We start from the raw sequence: 22895 nt of genomic DNA on the forward strand, positions 1-22895 counted from the left end.
TCAGGCACACGAGATGCAGGGATATAGAACCTATTAAAGACATAAAGACAGTCTCTCTAACATCTTTCTTACTTACTTAAATTTTGTACTTTTGTAATATGAGCTAAGCAGTTAACGCTTATCACTCTTAAAACAAAGGCATATTTTTTTACTTTTCTGCCTTGTACAGTATCTCACTAAAGTGAGTACAGCCATCACATTTTTGTAAATATTTGATTATATCTTTTCATGTGGCAACACTGAAGAAATGACACTTTGCTACAATGTAAAGTAGTGAGTGTACAGCTTGAGTACACCCATAAATGTCAAAATTGGGCCGAATTAGCCATTTTCCCTCCAAGGTGTCATATGACTCGTTAGTGTTACAAGGTCTCAGATGTGAATGGGGAGCAGGTGCGTTAAATTTGGTGTTATCGTTCTCACACTCCTCATACTGGTCACGGGAAGTTCAACATGGCACCTCATGGCAAAGAACTCTGTGGATCTGAAAAAAAGAATGGTTGCTCTACATGAAGATGGCCTAAGCTATGAGAAGAAACTGAGCTGCAGCACGGTGGCCAAGACCATGCAGCGGTTCAACAGGACAGGTTCCACTCAGAACAGGCCTCACCATGGTCGACCAAAGAGTTGAATGCACGTGCTCAGCGTCAAATCCAGATTGTCTTTGGTAAAAAGACGTATGAGTGCTGCCGCAAAGAGAGCGTCTGAAGCAGAGCTTGATCCCCTCCCTTCGCAGACTGGGCTGCAGGGCAGTATTCCAACATGATAACAACCCCAACACACTTCCAAGACGACCACTGCCTCGCTAAAGAAGCTGAGGGTAAAGGTGATGGACTGGGCAAGCATGTCTCCAGACCTAAACCCTATTGAGCATCTGTGGGGCATTGCAAGGTCTCTAACATCCACAAGCTCCGTGATGTCGTCATGGAGGAGTAGAGAGGTCTCCCGTGGCAACCTGTGAAGCTCTGGTTCAATTCTCAATTCACTTTTATTTATATAGCGCCAAATCACAACAACAGTTATCTCACAGCGCTTTTCATAAAAGAGCAGGTCTAGACCGTACTCTGTGATGATATTTACAGAAGCCCAACAGTTCCCACCAAGAGCAAGCACTAGGCGACAGAGGCAAGGAAAATTCCTTTTAAGAGGCAGAAACCTCGAGCAGAACCATGGCTCAGGGTGGGCGGCCATCTGCCTCGACCGGTTGGGGTGAAGAAGAGGGAGAGAAAGGTTTTTTATTTTACTATTTTTAACACAAACATTTATTTACTATATGCACTGTACAAAAACACATACTATATTACATTACTAAATACCTTTGCATTTACATGTATAGCAAAAATTTAGATCTGCACATCTCAAAACTTAATTGACCCTCTGTCACAGAGCAGTGCGCCCCCCCACAACCCCAAACCACCTCAAATGTATCCAGGCCAAGTGCAGCTCTGTAAAAACTGAAGTCGAACAGCAGTCTGGACTTAACCATTTTCTCAAAAACAAGAACCACATCAACACTTAACCCTTCCTCCACCTTCCGTCTCCGGGTCAAATACACCGCCATCTTTGCCTGTCCTAAGACAAAGTTCAATAGCTGACATTTGTTCTTCTGCCGACGAGTGTATCTAAAACCACAAATAAAAATCTGCTTTGTAAAAACTTCTCCACATCTATGGAAAATGTTTTCCAACAGCACAAACAAATCTGTCAGATGAATGCACTCTGAGAAGCAGTGAAACACCGTCTCTCTCTCACTGCAGAAGGGACATTTTTCTTCTACATCAGCGTTAATAACCGAGATGAAAGAGTTCACCGCTACACTGCCATGAAGGGTTCTCCACTGCAGGTCTGCATGTTTCTTTGCTAATAGAGATTTGTACAAAGACCTCCAGGCCGGTTTAAAGTCAGGATCTAAGTCCAGAAAAACCCTCCATGGGGTGTCTACGTCCACTCAGTGTTCTCTGATTCACAGTTTTCACCATCAGCTTATAGAGAGTCTTTCCTGAGGCGTCCCCCAAAGAAGCACCTACAGGGTCCACAGGCTCAAGTAGAAAACCAGAACAGTTCTTAAAACCAGGAAAAAGCCTAATGGCAGGATAGAGATCAGTGCAGTTTGGCAGAAGTGTTCCATTAAAAAAAGTCCGCCAAAAGAGAGCACTCATGCTCCGTCAGCTTCTCTTTCCAGTGTTTCAGTAGCTGACTTGTGACTCTTGTAGACCTTAATCCAAGCCGATCAGCTAATCCCACAGGGTAGTCCAACCGAGGCCCAGCTAGCTCCACCACCTTCCCCAGAGTAGAAACCCCTGCAGTGTGAAGACGTCTGGATAGCGTGGGTCCCCCCCAGCTAGGCCAATCCAACAGTCCTCCAAACAGCACAGGCTCTTGTAGAAGCCAGTACAGAGAGTCAGCCTGCTGCTGCCTCTGCTTCCTCAGCAAAGTCCACACTGAGAAAACACTCCTGTAAAAAGCTGGTAGAGATGATGTGTTCAACCCCTTACAGTCTGTCAAAAACAAAGATAGATTCAAACCGCTGCAGGATGCAGCAGGATAAAGGTCTCCAGAACAGGGTCTGTCAGCCCAGTGAGCAGTCTCTGAATGAACTGAAGATGGAAGGCAGCGCCTCTGCTGGCCAGATGGACTAGACCCTGTCCACCCTCCTCCTTAGGAAGGAACAGGACACTCTGAGGTACCCAATGCAACCTGTCCCAGAAGAAATCAACTAAAACCCTTTGGATCTGTACCAGAAGAGAAGCTGGGGGATCAATGCAAGCCAACCGGTGCCACAGAGCAGAAGAGACCAGATTATTGATTACAAGAGTGCGACCTCTGTAGGACATTTTAGGTAAGAGCCATTTCCATTTCATGAGCCGGCCTTTAACCTTTCCAAGGCATTGGCCCTGTTTTTCTGCACAAACATTTCAGTGTCCAGAAAAACTATTTCAGTCCTTTTTTCCACACCAAACCTCCAGGTAACCTGAGCAGATCCCTCAGCCTTTCCCCCACCATGACAGCCTCATTCTTCCCCCAGTTTACTTTAGCAGAGGATATGCAGCCAAACAGATTTACAGAATTCACTAACATATCAATGTCTTTCTGTGTGTTAACCAGCACAATGACATCATCAGTATACGCCGACATGTTTGAAAGAGACATCACAGTTTGGAAAACAGACATCACTCATCATCAGATCGTTTCTTAGTTTATGGAGCTGAGGCTCAATAGCCAGAGAATAGAGCATACCAGACAGAAGACAGCCTTGTCTGACCCCCCTCTGAATATTGAAAGGAGCACTCAGACCCCCATTAATTTTTAGAACACTTGCAATGTCACTATACAGAACCTGGATCTTGGCTATAAAACCTGGGCTGAACCCAAAGGCAGCTAGAGTTTGCCATAGATACTGGTGTTCAACCCGGTCAAAAGCCTTTTCCTGATCTATGGAAATCAGACCAGTATCTACAGCCAATGAGCTCCTGAACATCACGAAATTAAAGTGACATTGTCACTTATGAGCCTGCCGGGTACACAGTATGTCTGATCAGTATAGATAACAGCAGCCATCACCTCTCAAAGTCTGGTGGCCAGGACCTTGGACAGTATTTTATAGTCTGTGCAGAGCAGGGAAACTGGTCTCCAGTTCTTCAGCTCTTGCAGGTCTCCCTTCTTGGGCAGCAAAGTGATGACCGCCCTCCTGCAGCTCAGAGGCAGCCGACCTCTCTCCAGGCTATCTGGAACCTCCAACAAGTCTTCACCCAACACCAACCAAAAGGACTTGTAAAAATCAACAGAGAGACCGTCTAGGCCAGGAGCTCTTCCACCCTGTAAACTCATCAGAGCAGTGTACAGTTCATTGAGGGAAACGCGAGCTTCCAACTTTACATTGGCCTCAGCATCCACCTGAGGAAGACCAGTGAAGAAGCTGCTCCACAAACCTGGATTTTCTGTTAGTTCACACGTAAACAGATCTTTATAATAGCTGGCTGCAAGTTTCCTTATCTCAGAAGAGTCTGAGATTGCAGAGCCACTGTCAGATTGTGAGATTGAGAGTGAAAAATTTTTCTCTGTCCATTTTCCTCTCCAGACCAAAAAAGAACTGTGAGGGGGCGTCCATCTGTGTGACGTCGAGGAAGCGTGATCTGACCAGAGCTCCCTGCGCTGCAGTGCCCAGCAGGTTGGACAGAGCCGACTTTTAGATTTAAGGGAGTCTAAAAGCCCTCGATCTCCTGTAGAATCTACCAAACCCTGCCGTTCCACCACCTGAGCCTCCAGGTCCCTCATAGATCTGGTTACATCTCTAGTGACATTGCAAGTGAACTGTTGACACAACTATTTAATCTGAGATCTACCAAAATCCCACCACTGTTGAACACATGTAAAATTGGATTTACAAATTCTGTGGTTAACCCAGAAATATTCAAAGGCTGCTCTAAAAGCATTGTCATGAAGCAGGGCTGTGTTAAAATGCCAATAAGAGCTTTTTAGACGGACGTTCTTTGTAAAAACAGAGCAAACAACAAGAGAGTGATCTGAGAAGCCCACTGGGTGAATGTGACAGCTTTTAAAAATGTTCACGTGGTGTTTAAAAGAGTACAGGTGATCCAGCCTGGCCAGAAATAAAGTGGTCTACCACTTTCAAAAGCCTGGCACCTTTAGTTTTCTGCAGGAACTTCCTGACATCAGCAGGGGAGTACCGATCCTGCTGGTCCTGCTGGGTCAGGGAGAAATCACTCTCTGGCTCCTCTAAAGATGTCCCAGCTTTTGTACCTGTAGTTATTTTGATGGCTTTGCATTGCTATGGACATGTTCTGAATGTTTCCTTTTTTGTGACAGTTTTAACATCTCTTCATTTTCAACAAAGTCCTCACACACTGACAGATTATCACGCACATCATCATTTTCTTGATTATCAGTGTTTTCCAAACTGTTGGGACACTTAGTCCGTTTATTCTGCTCTTTGTTTGACCCGGTCTCTGTATGCTGACTATCACCGCCAGAGCACACAGGGGGGTCCCCCTCCTCAGGAGCCTGGCCAAGGTGGTGTACAGCCCCGGTAGGTTCCGTCTCCGGAGCCGATGGCTCCCCCGCGGGAGCTGGGGCTGGAACCCCCGACGCTGCCTCTCCAGCAACATCAGCAGGCCGCTACTCCCCCCTTCTCTCTGGGCAGGAACAAATCAAATGCCCTTCCACAACCGAAACACTTCATGGTCTCTGACGAGGCAAAAACCATGTAACTAAACCCGTCTACTTTAAAGTCAAAAGACAGACTGAGATCATCAGTGTTATCTAGAACCATGAAAACCTGCCTCCGGTGACACACAACATGTTTGAGCAAAGGGGATTTGCAGCCCAAAGAAACCATTTTGATCGGGGAGACGAGCTGTCCGTACCGAGACAGCTCTTTAGTCAGCACTCCATTTTTAATGAACGGGGGCATTAGAATTGACGATCTTTCTTGCCGGACTAACCAGCGGGAGAATGGGAGTGAAAGTGTCATGAATAACTTCACCAATTTCGATCACATCCCTAACTTTGGCCGTGCTGTCCAAAAATAAACAATGGCTCCTTTCATGCGGGAGGCAGACTTCACGCTACCACAGCCCACCACCTCTCCAACTGCTAAACTGGCCTCCTCTACAGAGCACTGTACTGCCGGCACGAGTTTGATAGCATGACGGTGTGTCAGCTTCTCATCGATTTGCGCTATGGTAGCATTTTTCGGCAAGGCAGCATACAGTAGATCATCAGAAAACCGGCAACAGTTCAATGTTTAGTCCTAAAAGACGATGCTACTCTGTTTGGGCCTGGAAATTCACAATCACAACCTGTAAGTATGCTTTATCGGTTGTGAATTATATTTAAAATAAACACGGCAATGTAACTTCACAGACTGTAAGTGCGGAGTTGTTGTAAACGTTGGCCAACACAGCTAAAGTTATAGCTATAATGCTAATGTTACACCTGATGTGAAAGCTACTGAGCAAACTTTCAAATTGTTTGGCCAATCTTTCTGTAAAATTGAGTTGAAAAATTTTAGTTGTGGTTTATGGTAAGACGTGGAACAATGATGTTGTGTGGTTGTGGACTTGTGAGTAACTGATACCATCTGCTAGGTTACGGTCGCAGTCTGAAGCGGCTTTGATTTGGATCACACTACCTTGTTTCTTACAACCCGCCCTTCTCTGCTTCTGATTGGCTAGTATTCCTTACCTGGGAGCTGCGCATGTGCAACTCCCAACAAAGATTTTGTACAAGTAAGATGCATCACTCTGTAGCTCAAGAGCGGAGCGTACAACACACAGGGTGAAAAGAAGAGCTGCAGCAATGTGCAGTATTTTGAAAATTAAACCATGTAAATCTGTTTTGTTACAAATAGATTTTGAACCTGAAAATGAGCATAATACCACATCTTTAAAGTACTGTGGTACATAGCCTGTTGATAAAGATAGATTGATCATATCTAGTATAGAGGTGCTGACTAAGGGTAAAACATCTTTAAGCAGCCTAGTCGGGATGGGGTCTAAGAGGCAGGTTGATGGTTTAGATGAAGAAATTATTGAAGTTAGATGGCAAAGATTGAGGGAAGCAAAGCAGTCTAAACATAAATCTGTTTTTACAGCTGTTTCTAAGGTTCCTGAGTTTGGAGATAAGTTGGTGCCAGTTGAGGGCAGGTCTTGGTGAATTTTGTCTCTAATAGTTAGAATTTTATCATTAAAGAAGTTCATGAAGTCGTAACTACTGTTTGCTGTGGCTCTCTGTCAGCCTGGCTACAGTGCTGAAAAGAAACCTGGGGTTGTTCCTATTTTCCTCGAGTAGTATGCTGCTCTGGCATTATGCTTCCTATAAGTTTTAACACTTACGAGACTTAACGAGAATTAAACGAGAATTTTCCAGTATAGCAATAAATTCATGTTGATTAACTTAATACAACTGAATACAACATAAACTAGACTGAAATATTTTCAACAGTATCTACATAAGATCAATAAGTTAGAGTTGTTGCAGGGAGAAATGTCCCGACAAGTGTAAACTTATGTTGAGCAAGGGATTCTTTATAGCAGCCCTATTCAATTGGCGCCCTGTGGGCCACATCCGGAGTAAAGGCTATGACAACAAAAGTAAACTATTGGAAGTAGCTAAAGAGAGAGCTAGGGCTCAACAGTGAGGATGGATGACCTGCAGCCTCTCTCCCCTCCTCTGTCTCTGCAGAGCGCTTCACACACAGTTGCACACACACAAACACGGAGCAAAGTCAGCCAGGTGATCAGCTGACGTTACCGAAGTTGACGACAGCTACGCTTGTTAGTGTAAGTACGTGGTGCAATAAAACCTTTGTGAGTAAACAAGGCAGTACTTTATCAATACACCTGTTTGGCATAAACATGTAGAGCGCAATATTTAATCTCCTCAGTCTCTCATCCACCGCAGCTGTGTTTTGATTTTACACAATGTAGTGAACAACGGTGTGGATTTGTGCATTTTTCATTGAATAAATGTGGAGCTACCCTAAATTCCTTTCTCCTCCCCAGAGAAGAAGGGGAGGGGTCAAAGTTGCTTTCTCTAAGTGCTAGCCCGACCATAAAACTGGCACCTTTTTGATTCCGAAGCTGATAACGCGGGGCCTGACTGTTAAACTGACAAAGGGACACGAGCCAGCCATTGGCATCTCCCTGAACAGCCTATCAAAACTTACCCCACCACACACGTTTCCGTGGAAACTGACCTTATTCTTTGTTTATTACCACATCAAAAGGATACTCCTTGTCTCACCTAAGTGTGACATGTTCCAGACACTGAACTTTGGATGACAAAGGACTGCATTCTCCAAAAGACTCAAAGCATCTAATTAAATTTAATTAAATCTTTAGTTACCTGAATACGTTTGCCTCTATTTGAATAGTTATGTTAACTGTTGCTGCTATCTGTTGTTGATATTGGTGCTGAAAAGAAGTTACTTGTGCAGTGTTTTTATTTTCAGCAAGACACTCCTTCATCTGATGTAATCAATGCTTGTTCATAATACTTTCTTACAAAATCCCTTTTAAATGATGACAAAGAAATGTTTTACTATACTCTTAATCGCCAGCTTGAATTTAAGGATGAATCAACAATATTCCCCGGTCCCTAAGGAGAGACGATCTTTGATTTAATCCAAGCTTTCCTCATGTAACCTGAGCTCCCCCAAGTGGACGAAATAAGTATTACATGCCCTCGTCGGAAATGCCGTTAAATGTGTAAAAATACTGACCAATAATGTGACAATTGTTTCCTGTTACCAAATGCCTAGAACAGTACAACCGTTCAACCATTGAGGTTCGATTGTGGAAAATATTTGATTATAATACGTGCAAATAGATTTGTTTTCTTTAGACATTAAGTTTGGAAAGGCAGTCCCTGGGGAAACCTGAGACGCCCCCTGGGGAACCACGCCCCAGGCAACAAAAGAGCGACACGCGACCTGCTCGCCAGTCTCTTCCCTCTTCTCGCTCTTCCACTCTGCCCTCTGGATGCTTCGGCACGCGCGTGGCGTGCCTCGCCAGGCAACACGCCCAGACTCGGCCAGCGAAACAAACAGGCCTTTGTTCGCCTGAAGCTACACACCTGAAGTGCCGAGACATCGATCTGCCTTCAGTTTGTTTTATTTTCTTTATTTCTTTTGTTTGTTAAAGTGATGAGTCCATTAAGTTACACTGGACTAATTCAGGAACGACCAAGTTCCATTTAAGCCTTTTTCGTCAAGCCAACTTCACCGAGGTCAGACCAAGCCACGTGGTCTCGCCAGCTACAACCAAGGAAACCTGCAAACAGCCGAATTGCCAGACGGAGGAGGCGTTTTCAATCAGACACGGAGAACCCCGGACAATCCCTAGCAAAAAGCCAGGATCGGCAGCTAGCGTGGGACCCGTGCAACAGGCATAAAGCAGGCTGTCGACAAGCAGTAAGACTTAACACACGTCCTGTGATCAGATGTCTATTTTAACTCCTAAACTATAGCATTAGTTTACTTTCATTAGTTCTTCTATGCCGTATGAGTCGAATGCTTCCCACAATCGAACCTCCAGGCTCATTGTTCAGCAAATGTTTGTTCCCTGTATCCAACCATCTTAGTTAGAGAATAAATTCACTGTAATATAATCAAGAGCTGTGTGTGTTGCCTATTTATAGTTCCTGCCAAGAGAATTTACCCTTTCGATATGAGACTGACTGACTGACTGACTGATTTAAGATAATTGAGCGATTATTAACTAACTGATCACTAGTAATAATTGTATAATTATTCAAAACTACCTAGAGGTCCGGAGACTCTAGGATTATAACAACTCCGGTGGTGCCCTTTACGAGGAAATTCTGATTTTATGAATAATAATTCATAATTGGGTATCAATTCTCATAAATTTATTAAAATGCATAACTAATAAATTTAGGTCCACTACAACAAGCACAGTGCTGATTCGGCTAATAGCTAATTGTTACAAATTATTACAAAGATATTAGTGACAGAGTGTTTGAGAGGGTTTTTAACTTCATTTCATAGGTAAGGAAGGATCAGAAACTGATGAAGTGGTAGCACCATATGTTAAGATGTTCAAAATGGAAGTAAGTAATATTCTGTGCTTCATTCAGGAAAGATGGCCAGCTCTTTTCCAGGAACATCAGGTAACTTTCATAAAGTGCACAGATTTAGAGCTATTGAATTACGGTGATTTAATTGTTATACCTTTCTTGTGTTTCTCACACAGATCGTTTGCTAGCTGTTGCCAGAGAGATGCAAGGAGAATTGGGCAGAAGTGCCCAGAAGATCTCTTCTCCCTTGTAAAAGCATACTCAGGTAAATTATAAGAATGTCCTGAGCAGATCCTAAGGATCAGTACAGGGGCACATTCAAGCACATTTTAACCAGTATCAGAAATTACCCTTTTCAAAATCTGATATTTTCCTTTGCTGTACTGCATGTTATTTTTTTATCCAACTCAGCCTGCTAGTGTTACAGTGCCACTAGGGCTGTCCCTGATTTACATAGTCGAATTAGAATCGTCAAGTACTGCCTACAGTCGAATCATGTGTGTTTTTGTGCGCAGCGATTGCGAACCGCTTTAATCTTGAGAAGCTGCAGAGCTGCAGTCTCCTAAACAATAAATTTCCAGTAAAACTGAGGCTTATTGTTGACCCTTTTCTCTCTCTCTCTCTTGCCTGTCATTCACCGGTCCTGTGCAGAGTTTCACGTGCATTCCGTGCTGCCGACAACTGCATGCACGTTGCGGTTCCTCGCGGGTCTATTTCAAGTAGCCGGCTATTTAAAAACTATAAAATAATCTTTGTGTGGTTCATCAACTGTGATAAATTATCTGAAATTCCCATGCGAACAATTCAGCACAACACCAGTGAAGCTGGGGCTCCGTCTCTTCAGCAAGCGTTCCTCTAAAAGAAAGTCACACAAATAAAATGAGCCACTTGTTGAACATCATCAGCTTTTGAAAAAAAGTGGTGTATGTGTGCCTATGTGTCTGTTCCCCCAGTAATCTGCCTGCCTGTCTCTCTGGTTTCCCCGCTGCTGTCTCTCTGCCTGCCTGTCTCATTAGTCCTGATTCCTCTCACCTGTGTTTCTTCCGCCTGCTTGTTAGTCCCTGGTATTAAATGTTTGCTGTTTCTGTTAAGTCTCTGCAAAACAGTTATTTAAATAAATAATTTACATTGCACAGTCCCCAAAGGGGCGTCAGCATTTGCCTGGTATGCCAGATTACCAGTCCAGCCCTGACTACAAGGTCAGAGGATCATCAGAATCATCAGGGTTCATCTTCTGGGGACCGTACGTGCACTTTTCAGAATAATTGTTAAGCTAATTTTCATCTGGACCAAATATTACAAAAATGCCTAAATGAGTGATATGTTATGAAATATCTCCTTCAACAGACACAGGTGAACCTCACCAGATGAAGGAAAAGCTGAGAGAGATGACAAAATACAAAACAATATTACTGTTTGCCTACCATTTGCAATACTATGTATTATAGTGTGGAACGGTTTCCAAACTTAAATTTTTTTATTTTGTTACATTGCTCTATATCTCTCTTATATCATGAGCAGTGGAACCTTGAGTATCTGTGTCAGTTTCTAGCATGCTTTTCATGTCCTTGATTGCTTATTAGGTTTGTAGTATGTTTTTCATAGTTATGTGTCATAATGTGTGTCAGAATGGATGCCATATTCTTGCTGGAAAACAAATCTACCTACGGGTACAAATAAAGTAACATAATTAAAATGAATATGATCTCTGTCTACACCAGCGTTTCATAGTTGAGCTCTGTCTACGTTACAAACGACTGAAAATGCACATCTAGTGGCCATAACTGGGAGTTAAAAACAGGGTCAGCAGCGTTTCCAAACTTCTCTGTTTTAGGTCTTCGTTTTTGCCGCTTTAGTCTGGATGGGAGGTGCAAACGTAGCAAAAGGTCTTCCGTTTTAATTTGAAAATGCAGCAGTGAGGATTGGGCGTTAGAGCAGGGAGACAGCTCCATCACATACAATGGCGTTGAAAGTTCCACTTCCCATGGGGAGAGGCAAAACACACAACAATTTCCCAGATGTTCATACAAACGCAAACCTTGGCATGTCCTAGTGGACCATATAATGCCAGAGAAGGAGACCATGAGCACACACTGGTAGATATATAATTATCAGCAGGAATATAAGACAGGAGCTGTAAATACTGAGAATAATTTACAAATCAGAAAAAAAGTAAACAGTGGATAGAGAATCACAGAGTCCAAAAAGGAGGAAGATATCTCATTAATCTTGCTGCACTATCCAATTTGGATAGGGATTGACAGTGGGTTCATGGGACTGCTGTGCATTCGAGGTCAGGTTCTACCAAACCTACAGAGACGCACACTGATGTGGTGGGAGGATTGTATTAAAAGCAGAGACTCTTTTAAACAAAGGGCACAACTTTGTTGTCAGGTTCATTATTTTATTTAGGGTGCTGAAGGCTCTGTTTTAGCTACCAAGTGAGGCATCTCACTTCTTGTGTGATGCACCTCAGTGTGTTTCTCCACCAGTGTTTTTGAGGCCATGCAACACTAGCCGCTAGGCGAACATTATGATGCGTGTTACATAGTGACACAGATATGTTCAACTGATCTTCTTGGGTCCATAAATATCTTCATCAAATGTCATGGCAACCTAAGCAGCTCCTGCTAGTTTGTTGAGAAGAAACTTCACTTATACACGTAACTCTCTAAACTGGACTTTTCTTGAGGTTGTCTCCTGTTGTCCCCAATCACCTGATGTTTTTGTTCTATTAACACAATATTACAGCAGGAGCATTAATAGTTAAGATAATGTTTGAGGGCGATGCAGCAGTGGCTTGACCTGCCATAGCCACTGTACTCTTCATGTCCCTGCAGATCTGTACGACCTGAATCACAGCCGTCCCAAGAACTTTTCTGCCTCTGTGACTGAGCCCGATGCCCTGGAGGGCCGGGTGCAGACTGTTAACTATCGCTAAAACAATGAGGTGCAACCTCTCCATCAATGAAGCATCTGGTGCACTGCATCCTTTCATATCGGAAAATGTTGTCCCGACCGATTTTAGTCCCTAGCTGCTGAAGGGCGTCAATCCGTTCTTGGTCAGTATTGATCAACTGACCATTGCTCGGTCTGAATATTTTTGAAAACACAAAAGCACGATTCTTTAATTGACAGATGATTTGTATTCTTTGGAGAATGTTCTTATGATGTCAAACATTTTTCAACACATGGGAAAGCATAAACAAAGAAAAGCAACAGATAATTATTATCAGGCCCGTTTATCAAGTGGTGCAAGTAGTCCAAAACACGTGACTCTGCGTGATCAGCTCCTCCATTGGGCCGTGGCAGAACTCTGGCTGCAACCACACTGTTGCCGATGTACACCTGGTTATTGTTGATATTATTCTTCACAAATTCACCAGGATCACTTCTGAAGACATGCGGAAGAATCTGGTCCAGATTCTGGTTCTGTTTGAATGGGATCCTTACAGCCAGACTGAACATGCCATCTGTTCCATACCTAAGAAACAGACAAACTAAATATAAGGCACATCAAATCATGTCATATTTTACAAACTTTTATATTAACATTTTGGATGAATTGATAATGTCTGTTGAAGATTATATTATCATCTTATCTTATTGAGACAAGCAGCACAAAGCCAGCACAGGATTTTAAAGGTATTTGGAAACCAGTTGGTCAGAGCTGCAACGATTAGTCAGTTCATCAATTAAGCTGACAATGTTAATCAGCAACTTCTTTAATAACAGATTAATTGTTTCAGTCATTTTCCAAATACAAATGCTTCTCAGCTGTGTGGATTGTTTGTCTGCTGATAATTAAATATCTGTAGGTTTTGGACCGTCTCTACGGTCTGTAACATTTTACATTATTATATGATACGTTACCAGTTGTGAAATGATACAAAGTACATTTACTCAAGTACTTTAGGTGCAAATTTTGAAATACTTTTCATGCCACTTTCTACTTCTACATACATACAGAGTGGTATTAATACTTTAACTACTGAATATTTCCTCCACCACTGTAAACTGCTATTATTTAATCGATGCCAGTCACTCCTCTGAACCTTGATGTCTGCTGAGATTTGCTGAGATCTGCCCAGAAACACCTGCAGGAAGTTATAGGAGGAGAGAGGAGAGGGACGAGAAAGCACAAGACTACCAGAAAGGGGAGAAGTTGTGTTAGTAACATGCAATAATGGGATGAGGTTGCATACAGAGGGAGAGAAAGTAGAGGAGAGAGGAGCTCAGTGCATCATAGAAAATCCCCCGGCAGTCTAGGCCTATAGCAGCATAACTAAGGATGGTTCAGGACTCACCTGAGCCAGCCCTAACTATAAGCTTTATCAAAGAGGAAAGTCTTAAGCCTACTCTTAAATGTGGAGATGGTGTCTGCCTCCTGAACCCAAACTGGAACCTGGTTCCACAGAAGAGGAGCTTGATAGCTGAACGCTCTGGCTCCCATTCTACTTTGGAGACTCTAGGAACCACAAGTAACCCTGCATTCTGGGAGCGCAGTGCTCTGGTGGGGTAGTAAGGTACTATGAGCTCTTTAAGATAAGATGGTGCCTGACCATTAAGAGCTTTGTAGGTAAGAAGAATGATTTTAAATTCTATTCTGGATTTTACTGGAAGCCAATGCAAAGAAGCTAAAACAGGAAAAATATGATCTCTTTTCCTGGTTCCTGTCAGAACACGAGCTGCAGCATTCTGAATCAGCTGAAGAGTCTTAATGGACTTTTTCGAGCAGCCTGATAATGAGGAATTGCAGTAATCCATCCTAGAAGTAACAAATGCATGGACTAGTTTTTCTGCATCATTTTTAGACAGGATGTTCCTGATTTTTGCAATATTACGTAGGTGGAAAAAGGCGGTCCTTGAAATTTGCTGTGAGACTTAAACGACATGTCCTGATCAAAGATAACTCCAAGATTCCTCACAGTGGTGCTGGAGGCCAGGGCAATGCCATCAAGGGAAACTATATCTTTAGATAATGCGTCACGGAGATGCTTAGGCCCCAGAACAATAACTTCAGTTTTATGTGAGTTTAACATTAGAAAATTACAGGTCATCCAGGTTTTAACATCCTGAAGGCACATTTGAAGTTTAGCTAACTGATGAGTTTCATCTGGTTTGATCGATAGATATAACTGAGTATCATCTGCATAACAATGAAAGCTTATGGAATATTTCCTGATAATATTGCCTAAAGGAAGCATATATAAAGTGAAGAGGATTGGTCCGAGGACAGATCCTTGTGGAACTCCATGACTAACTTTGGCATGCATTGTGGTTTTAATTTTTGAGGTTTTTATGTACAGCTCCTCTTCTGTTTACCTTTGATTTAAATAATTTCGATGGTCGGGGGGCAGACACCGTCACTATAGGATTTTCACTAAGTAACTCCTGAAATGGAGGAGCAGAGAAGTGTGTTAGACTGCGACTCTGCGTAGGGTTTTGGGTGGGTAACTGTTGAATTAGAAGGGCAGAGAAGTGTGTTAGACTGCGACTCTGCCTCCTGGTCTCAACTCTGGGTTGTTATGGATTTGGACAACTAATAAACTTGGCCAGATTTCTAGAAATGAGAGCTGCTCCTTTCCAAGTGGGATGGATGCCGTCTCTCCGAATCAGACCAGGTCTTCCCCAGAAAGTCGTTTGCTGGACACCACCTCGACAACCAGCGGCGGAATGACGACATGCGGCTATACATGTCATCGCTGGTCAGATTTGGCAGGGGTCCAGAGAAAACTACGGTGTCCGACATTGTTTTTGCATATGTACACACCTAAAACTTTAGAACAAGAAGAAGTGGCACTTGCAGAAAGGGTCAGCACATGATACTGTGAGCAAAGTCAAATCTAATCTGATCTTTCTAAACCCAAATTTGTGTATATGCTGGGAATGCACACCAATCCTCCAATCTATCCGTGTGCTATGTACTTGATACTGGATTCTCTCAGACCAAAGTGTTTTATAAACATCCAGTAACACTTGAACAGACTCATCAAGTTAGCCTCACTTCCACTAGGTCACTTTTCTTTCTTAAATGAGTAATCATGACATCGTAGTTTTCTGCATGTTTGATGATTACTACTTTACTGGCTTGTACAATAAGAACACCTCCTCAGTTTAACAAAGATAAATCAACGGTGTGAAGAGAGATCGTTGTATGTTTTTCTCAAAAGTCAGAATGAATGAAGAAGAAGTCAACTCACTCTCTCAAGATTCCATTTATAATTGCAGCAAGCATGTGTGGGTCCACAGCATGCCTTTTTTTGTTCAAAACCCACAGCAACAGGCAGACAACCAGCAGCACTGCCATCAGGAACAGGTCAGCCATCTGCACAAAGATCAGGTTTACTGATTGAGCGTTTTATGGAGAGGGGAAAAGATAGTGGCATAAAGTGAGCACCTGTTGCACCGAGCTCTGACCGTAATGACTGTTATTTGCCTGATTTCCACACCTGCTTGGCGAAGATCCTATAACTAATAACAAGAGTGACTCAGCTAAGTCCCTTGACAAAATTTTTTTTAAGTCCCTGATTAAATGAAGAAAACAAGAAAGAATAAGTCAACCAAGACTGTGAAGGACAGCAGGCCACTAATGAAATGGATGGGGCTAGCTGCAAGGATACTAGCGCCGACGCCAGCTCGAATATTCTTGTCCAGTCTTGACATTGTGGACAAGAGCATCAACGCTGTTGACACCGAAGTCGAGAGAGTTCTACCGACCGCGGAGGACCAAGCGGCTCTGTAGGTGAAGCAGAGGGGAGATTTGCTGATGTAGAGACCACCACCGGATCGCTACAAGTCAGGGTAGCCAAGCTGGAGAGACAGGTGGCCGGATTGCTGGAGCACATATATGACCTTGACAACCAAAGTGTCTCTTAGTCTGGTACATGATGTTAGGTGGAGGTTATTGCCTGCTAACACACAGATGGTTAAAGGGTATGGGGAAAGGAATTGTCAACTACTATTAATGATGGGACCATGGAAAAGATTTGGAATCATGCTAACAAGATATCAATTTCAATTCAATTTCAATTTCAATTTTATTTACAGTGGGTACGGAAAGTATTCAGAACCCTTTAAATTTTTCACTCTTTGTTTCATTGCAGCCATTTTCCAAAAATCAAAAAAGTTCATTTTATTTCTCAGTAATGTACACTCAGCACCCCATCTTGACAGAAAAAAACAGAAATGTAGAAATTTTAGCAAATTTATTAAAAAAGAAAAACTGAAATATCACATGGTCATAAGTATTCAGACCCTTTGCCGTGACACTCATATTTAACTCAGGTGCTGTCTATTTCTTCTGATCATCCTTGAGATGGTTCTACACCTTCATTTGAGTCCAGCTGTGTTTGATTATACTGATTGGACTTGATTAGGAAAGCCACACACCTGTCTATATAAGACCTTACAGCTCACAGTGCATGTCAGAGCAAATGAGAATCATGAGGTCAAAGGAACTGCCTGAAGAGCTCAGAGACAGAATTGTGGCAAGGCACAGATCTGGCCAAGGTTACAAAAAAATTTCTGCTGCACTTAAGGTTCCTAAGAGCACAGTGGCCTCCATAATCCTCAAATGGAAGACGTTTGGGACGACCAGAACCCTTCCTAGAGCTGGCCGTCCGGCCAAACTGAGCTATCGGGGGAGAAGAGCCTTGGTGAGAGAGGTAAAGAAGAACCCAAAGGTCACTGTGGCTGAGCTCCAGAGATGCAGTCGGGAGATGGGAGAAAGTTGTAGTAAGTCAACCATCACTGCAGCAATCCACCAGTCGGGGCTTTATGGCAGAGTGGCCCGACGGAAGCCTCTCCTCAGTGCAAGACACATGAAAGCCCGCATGGAGTTTGCTAAAAAACACCTGAAGGACTCCAAGATGGTGATAAATAAGATCCTCTGGTCTGATGAGACCAAGATAGAACTTTTTGGCCTTAATTCTAAGCGGTATGTGTGGAGAACACCAGGCACTGCTCATCACCTGTCCAATACAGTCTCAACAGTGAAGCATGGTGGTGGCAGCATCATTCTGTGGGGGTGTTTTTCAGCTGCAGGGACAGGACGACTGGTTGCAATCGAGGGAAAGATGAATGCGGCCAAGTACAGGGATATCCTGGACGAAAACCTTTTCCAGAGTGCTCTGGACCTCAGACTGGGCCGAAGGTTTACCTTCCAACAAGACAATGACCCTAAGCACACCGCTAAAATAACGAAAGAGTGGCTTCACAACAACTCCGTGGCTGTTCTTGAATGGCCCAGCCAGAGCCCTGACTTAAACCCAATTGAGCATCTCTGGAGAGACCTGAAAATGGCTGTCCACCAACGTTTACCATCCAACCTGACAGAACTGGAGAGGATCTGCAAGGAGGAATGGCAGAGGATACCCAAATCCAGATGTGAAAAACTTGTTGCATCTTTCCCAAAACGACTCATGGCTGTATTAGATCAAAAGGGTGCTTCTACTAAATACTGAGCAATTTTGATATTTCAGTTTTTCTTTTTTAATAAATTTGCAAAAATTTCTACATTTCAGTTTTTTTCTGTCAAGATGGGGTGCTGAGTGTACATTACTGAGAAATAAAATGAACTTTTTTGATTTTTGGAAAATGGCTGCAATGAAACAAAGAGTGACAAATTTAAAGGGGTCTGAATACTTTTCGTACCCACTGTATATAGCGCCAAATCACAACAACAGTTATCTCACAGCGCTTTTCATAGAAGAGCAGGTCTAGACCGTACTCTGTGATGATATTTACAGAAGCCCAACAGTTCCCACCAAGAGCAAGCACTAGGCGACAGAGGCAAGGAAAAACTTCCTGAATGAAGGCTATACAGTTTAAAATTATTCAAAGAATACATATATCTCCTAATCGCAGACACTTCTTTAACCCTTCCCTTTCACCGTTGTCTTAAATGTAAAGCGAAGATGGGAACACTGACTCATTGCTTATGGTCACATGTCAAACTGCAGAAATCCTGGTCAGAGGGCTGAGGGAAATTGGGAGAATTCTGGGTACCCAATTGGAAATGGACCCAGTGTCACACTGGTATTGGGACTTCAACATACATACTGTAACTATGGCAACTAACAAGCGACTGTATAATATGTTGACATTCGCTACCAGACAAAACATATTATTGCAGTGGATTCCAGCCCTGAATAGAGTTCTAGAGTTACAATTAATTCCGTTGGAGTATCTCACTGGTATCCTCCACTCCAGGTCGGATCAGTTTCTAGAGGTTTGGGGGCCCTGCCTTAGGTCGCTGGAGTCTAAGTGGGTGTGGTTTTCTTTTTTGTGAAGTTGAGGTATTTTTTATGTTGTTGTTATGTTTATTTATTGTTTATTTTTTGTGAGTTGAAGTCATGTTTTAGTTAATTTTTGCATGATTGTCTGTGTTAAAAATCCAATAAAAAAATTAATGGGAAGATTGACCATTTTATAAAAACAACACCATCATACAGAACAGGTACATTACAATATGTCTATAGTATTTCGTCTGCAGGTGTTCACACATTAATGCATTTATCTTTAAACATTAAATACAGTAATTGGGGGCGGCTGTGGCTCAGGAGGTAGAGCGGGTTGGCCGTTAATCGGAAGGTCGGCGGTTCAATCCCTGGCTCCCCCTGGTTGCGTGTCGAAGTGTCCTTGGGCAAGATACTGAACCCCGAATTGCCCCTGGTGGCTATTCCGCCAGTGTATGAGTGAGTGTGGATGTTAGTTTCTGTTGGAGCACTTAGGCTCAGTGTATGAATGTGTGTGACTGGTGAATGCAGATGTAGTGTAAAAGCGCTTTGAGTGGTCGAAAAGACTAGAAAGGCGCTATACAAGTACGGAGCATTTAATTGTGTTCTACATTCACATTTAGATTTTAACCAAGTAGTTTGTATGTACTTGATTTTATAAAGTAATGCTAAAACAGAAACAAGCCGTCTGGAAAAAGTCAGCAATGTTTTCACTTATTGTCAATATTGAAAAGATATTATTAATCCTGATTCATTTTGGGTATATTGGGTTATTTTAGGGGCAAATAGCTGGTATTTTCAACAGCAGTGATTTTATAATGTCCCACATGTTAATGTCCCTTTTGCTGAAGTATCTCAGTACATTAGTTGTGTTCACCTATTTGCCATGATGCTTTGTCGCCATCATGTGGTGCAAAGGTCAACAATATGATGTGAGTCTGAATGAATGCCAAGTTATATTCACTGTTGGTCACCTACATTTTGGTAATCAGTGATGGAAAGTAGTCTACTTAGTCCACTACAGTTAGTACTTAACAGCCATAGCTATTAGTTACTTTGATTTACATAAAACATTATGAATAGTTTATAAATAAATATTTTTCATTATTATAGATGAAAAGCTTTACTTCATGTGACATAATTATTTTAGAGTTAAAAAAAAAAACACTAGAAGGGACTATTATGCTTAATGGGTACTTTTACTTTAGATAGGCCTATTTTAAAGGTCCAGTGTGTAATATTTCCGAGGATCTATTGACAGAAATGGATGAATAATAATAAAATAATAATGCATTACATTTTTATAGCGCTTTATCATGGAAACTCAAAGCGCTTCACAGTGAAGTGTGTGTGTGTGTGTCTGTGTGTTTGGGGGGTGTGGGTGTATAAAGACCTAACATAATGAACCATTATGTTTTTATTACCTTTAAATGAACCATTTCTATTTACATATCCGCAGGTCATACATGCCTTACATGGAAGTCGCCGTGTTGCGCCACCATGTTTCTACATTAGCCCAAATGGACAAACGCTCTACAGAGTACATTTTAGACGCTAATCACTACGTTCAATACGATACAGCAGGGGTCTGCAAAATAGGTTTTGCATCGCAGCATTTTTTTACCCATTAGATGGTGGATCAAAATATAAGGCATAATAGAAGGTTGTGAGTTTGATCCCAAGTTGGGATTTTTTTTCCCTCTTTAAGAAATTGTTTCACATGCTCACACTACAGGATGTGCTGCAGTGTGTATGTTCCGTGAACAATATTTGAGAGAAATAGGCCTTTTGTTCAGCTCATGAGGAATGGGGCAAAATGAACTGTTGCGTTTATAATATCTGTACACATCACTACAGGAAGAGCAGGGTGTGTGTTTAATTTAACAATGCATATGCGAAACAAAAGATCTTGAATAAAGCATAAATTTTGCCAGAGAGACATAAGTTGGATAAAACTTAGAACCAGACCTGTCTGTGCATTTACAGACATTTTTTTGTGTAGATTTAATCCAGATAATTAGATTAGTTTTAAATAGTTAAAACACACCAACGTTGACAGGCCATCTTCTCTCAAGTTTGAGTGATGCATCACATATTGCCTCCATCTGGATAATTAAATTACATTATTGTAGGCTACATGAAGCCTACCTGAATTTTGCTGATAATCTTATCAATAGGGTCGTATTCATTCAAGTAAATTGCTTTAAAAAAAGTTGAGTTTCAGTTTCTATTTAGCCGTCTTCTCTCTTTTTCTTTTAGGCCTATTTATACTGCACGTTTTATTTGTGTGTTAGGTGGATGGATAGAGACACCTGAACAAAAATGTACAATATTTTGTTTACTATATGTACCCGCAGCCAAAGTGCGCATTTCCTGTGCTCCCCGTCTCCCCTGCCATTGTTCTGGCATGAAGTTAAGTTATACAGCCTGCAGGAGGGCACTAGAGACGTGGCGCCTGGCTAAATGTATAGTCACAAGCATTTGGCCAGAATACAACAGGAACAAGAGAAATAAAACATACTTACACTTGTTACTTGTCAAGAAGAAAAACAGAGATCCGAAGTGTGAAGAGTTATGCTGCGTTACAGGCAACTTGGAAATGGGAAATTTCCAACCTCCAACCAGGGGCGTTTCCAGGCTTTTGAAACATTTGGAGCTTAGCCCAGCCCAGAAATCTTTTCAAGTTTTCACCTCCCGCTGCCTACCCAAAGTACATCTATAAAGTAGTGAATGGCCTCTACTTGCATCTACCCACAAGAAAAGGCACAGCAACTTCATCAACTGTCTCATTTTCTGTTGCTACCTTTTATGCCATTTGTGAACTGAACCTTATACCTACTTCACAGATAAATCATTTTTATAATTGCTACTGCTAATAATGAACAGTGATATTATTAATGGGCATGCCTGAAGTAGCCTAAAGTCATTTGAAATATGCATGTGGCTCAATGGTAAATTAGCTTAATTAATTTTAATTCAATTAGAAACCCCTTGACTTTAATAGCTCCTGTTCAGCAACATTTCTGCTCATTCGGCAACAAGTTAAGGAAAAAGTATTCATATTGTGTACTGAAAAGCACCGGGTGGAGTTTTGACCTAAGAGTGTTGAAGAGCAGGGTTTTTTTAAATACCACAGTGTAAAAACACTCAATTACAAAACAAAACTCTTACTTTCAAAATTAACTTTAAGGGTAACTTTAAAGTAGTTTTTGGAAGGAGGAAAAATATAGTGTCACTGGATTGAAAGATATCACTCGGACCTCTGGCCACAGCTGGCTGGATTCCCATTAGACTGGGTGCAAATACAATATATTATCTGCAAAGTATAGCCTACTTAAAGTATTAAATGTAAAAATCACAATAACAATACTTCATATTTTACAAGATAATCCATCCATCCATTGCCAACCGCTTATCCTGCGCACAGGGTCGAGGGGGGCTGGAGCCAGTCAAGGCCGACATGGGCAGGAGGCAGGGTACACCCTGGACAGGTCGCCAGTCCATCGCAGGGCATTTTACAAGATAATAAACTGTTTTAAATACATAATCTTACCCAGCAAATTAATCACAATAGATAAATATAGTGCGATAAATAGTATTAAATTTTCCCCTGAAATGTAGAAGTAAAGTTCAATCCAACACAAATACTTATTTAAAGTACTTCAACATTATACTTAAGTACAGTACTGATGTGTACCACTCTGTCTCAAATCTCTGTGCATGTCCCTGTAGATCTGTTAGAACGTGAGCTCAGATCCACAGCAGTCCCACGAACCTCCAGCTACTGAGATAAAAAGATTCCTTATGATTTAAATGCACTTGTTTCTTTTCATTCTATGCTAACCCCGATTTAATGACTCCCATTTATGTCAGAGTATTGTTCAGGACAGTCAGTAGAGTTAGCAGCGACAAGGACCAAAGTAATTAAAATTTCAAGTTTGGGGATAAAAAACAACTTAAATCTGATCCAAGGACAAAAAAAAAAATCTTCAAAGTGCTTAAAGATATCATGGTTTGATACCCAGCCTTTAAGGATGCAATCACTCATTCATGTTGTAGAAAAGCTGCATAAGAAGCCCTGTAGGTGCTCCTTTCAGA

The 22895-nt window shown here is 42.0% G+C and overlaps 2 long non-coding RNA genes across 2 annotated transcripts; one reads left to right on the plus strand and one right to left on the minus strand.

Moving 5' to 3' along the window:
• Positions 1-10412: 10412 nt before the first annotated feature.
• LOC119899392 lies at positions 10413-11258 on the plus strand. The gene is made up of 2 exons (XR_005443829.1): positions 10413-10801; positions 10906-11258. It is a non-coding gene; the product is annotated as an uncharacterized LOC119899392 (long non-coding RNA).
• Positions 11259-12658: 1400 nt separating this feature from the next.
• LOC119899080 lies at positions 12659-21448 on the minus strand. The gene is made up of 3 exons (XR_005443707.1): positions 21323-21448; positions 15762-15886; positions 12659-13042 (listed from the first exon to the last, which is right to left on the minus strand). It is a non-coding gene; the product is annotated as an uncharacterized LOC119899080 (long non-coding RNA).
• Positions 21449-22895: the final 1447 nt, after the last annotated feature.

The sequence above is a fragment of the Micropterus salmoides genome, unplaced genomic scaffold, assembly GCF_014851395.1.
Source record: "Micropterus salmoides isolate LMB-PRFRI ecotype aquatic unplaced genomic scaffold, ASM1485139v1 Ms_hic_scaffold_1, whole genome shotgun sequence".
NCBI lineage: Eukaryota > Metazoa > Chordata > Actinopteri > Centrarchiformes > Centrarchidae > Micropterus > Micropterus salmoides.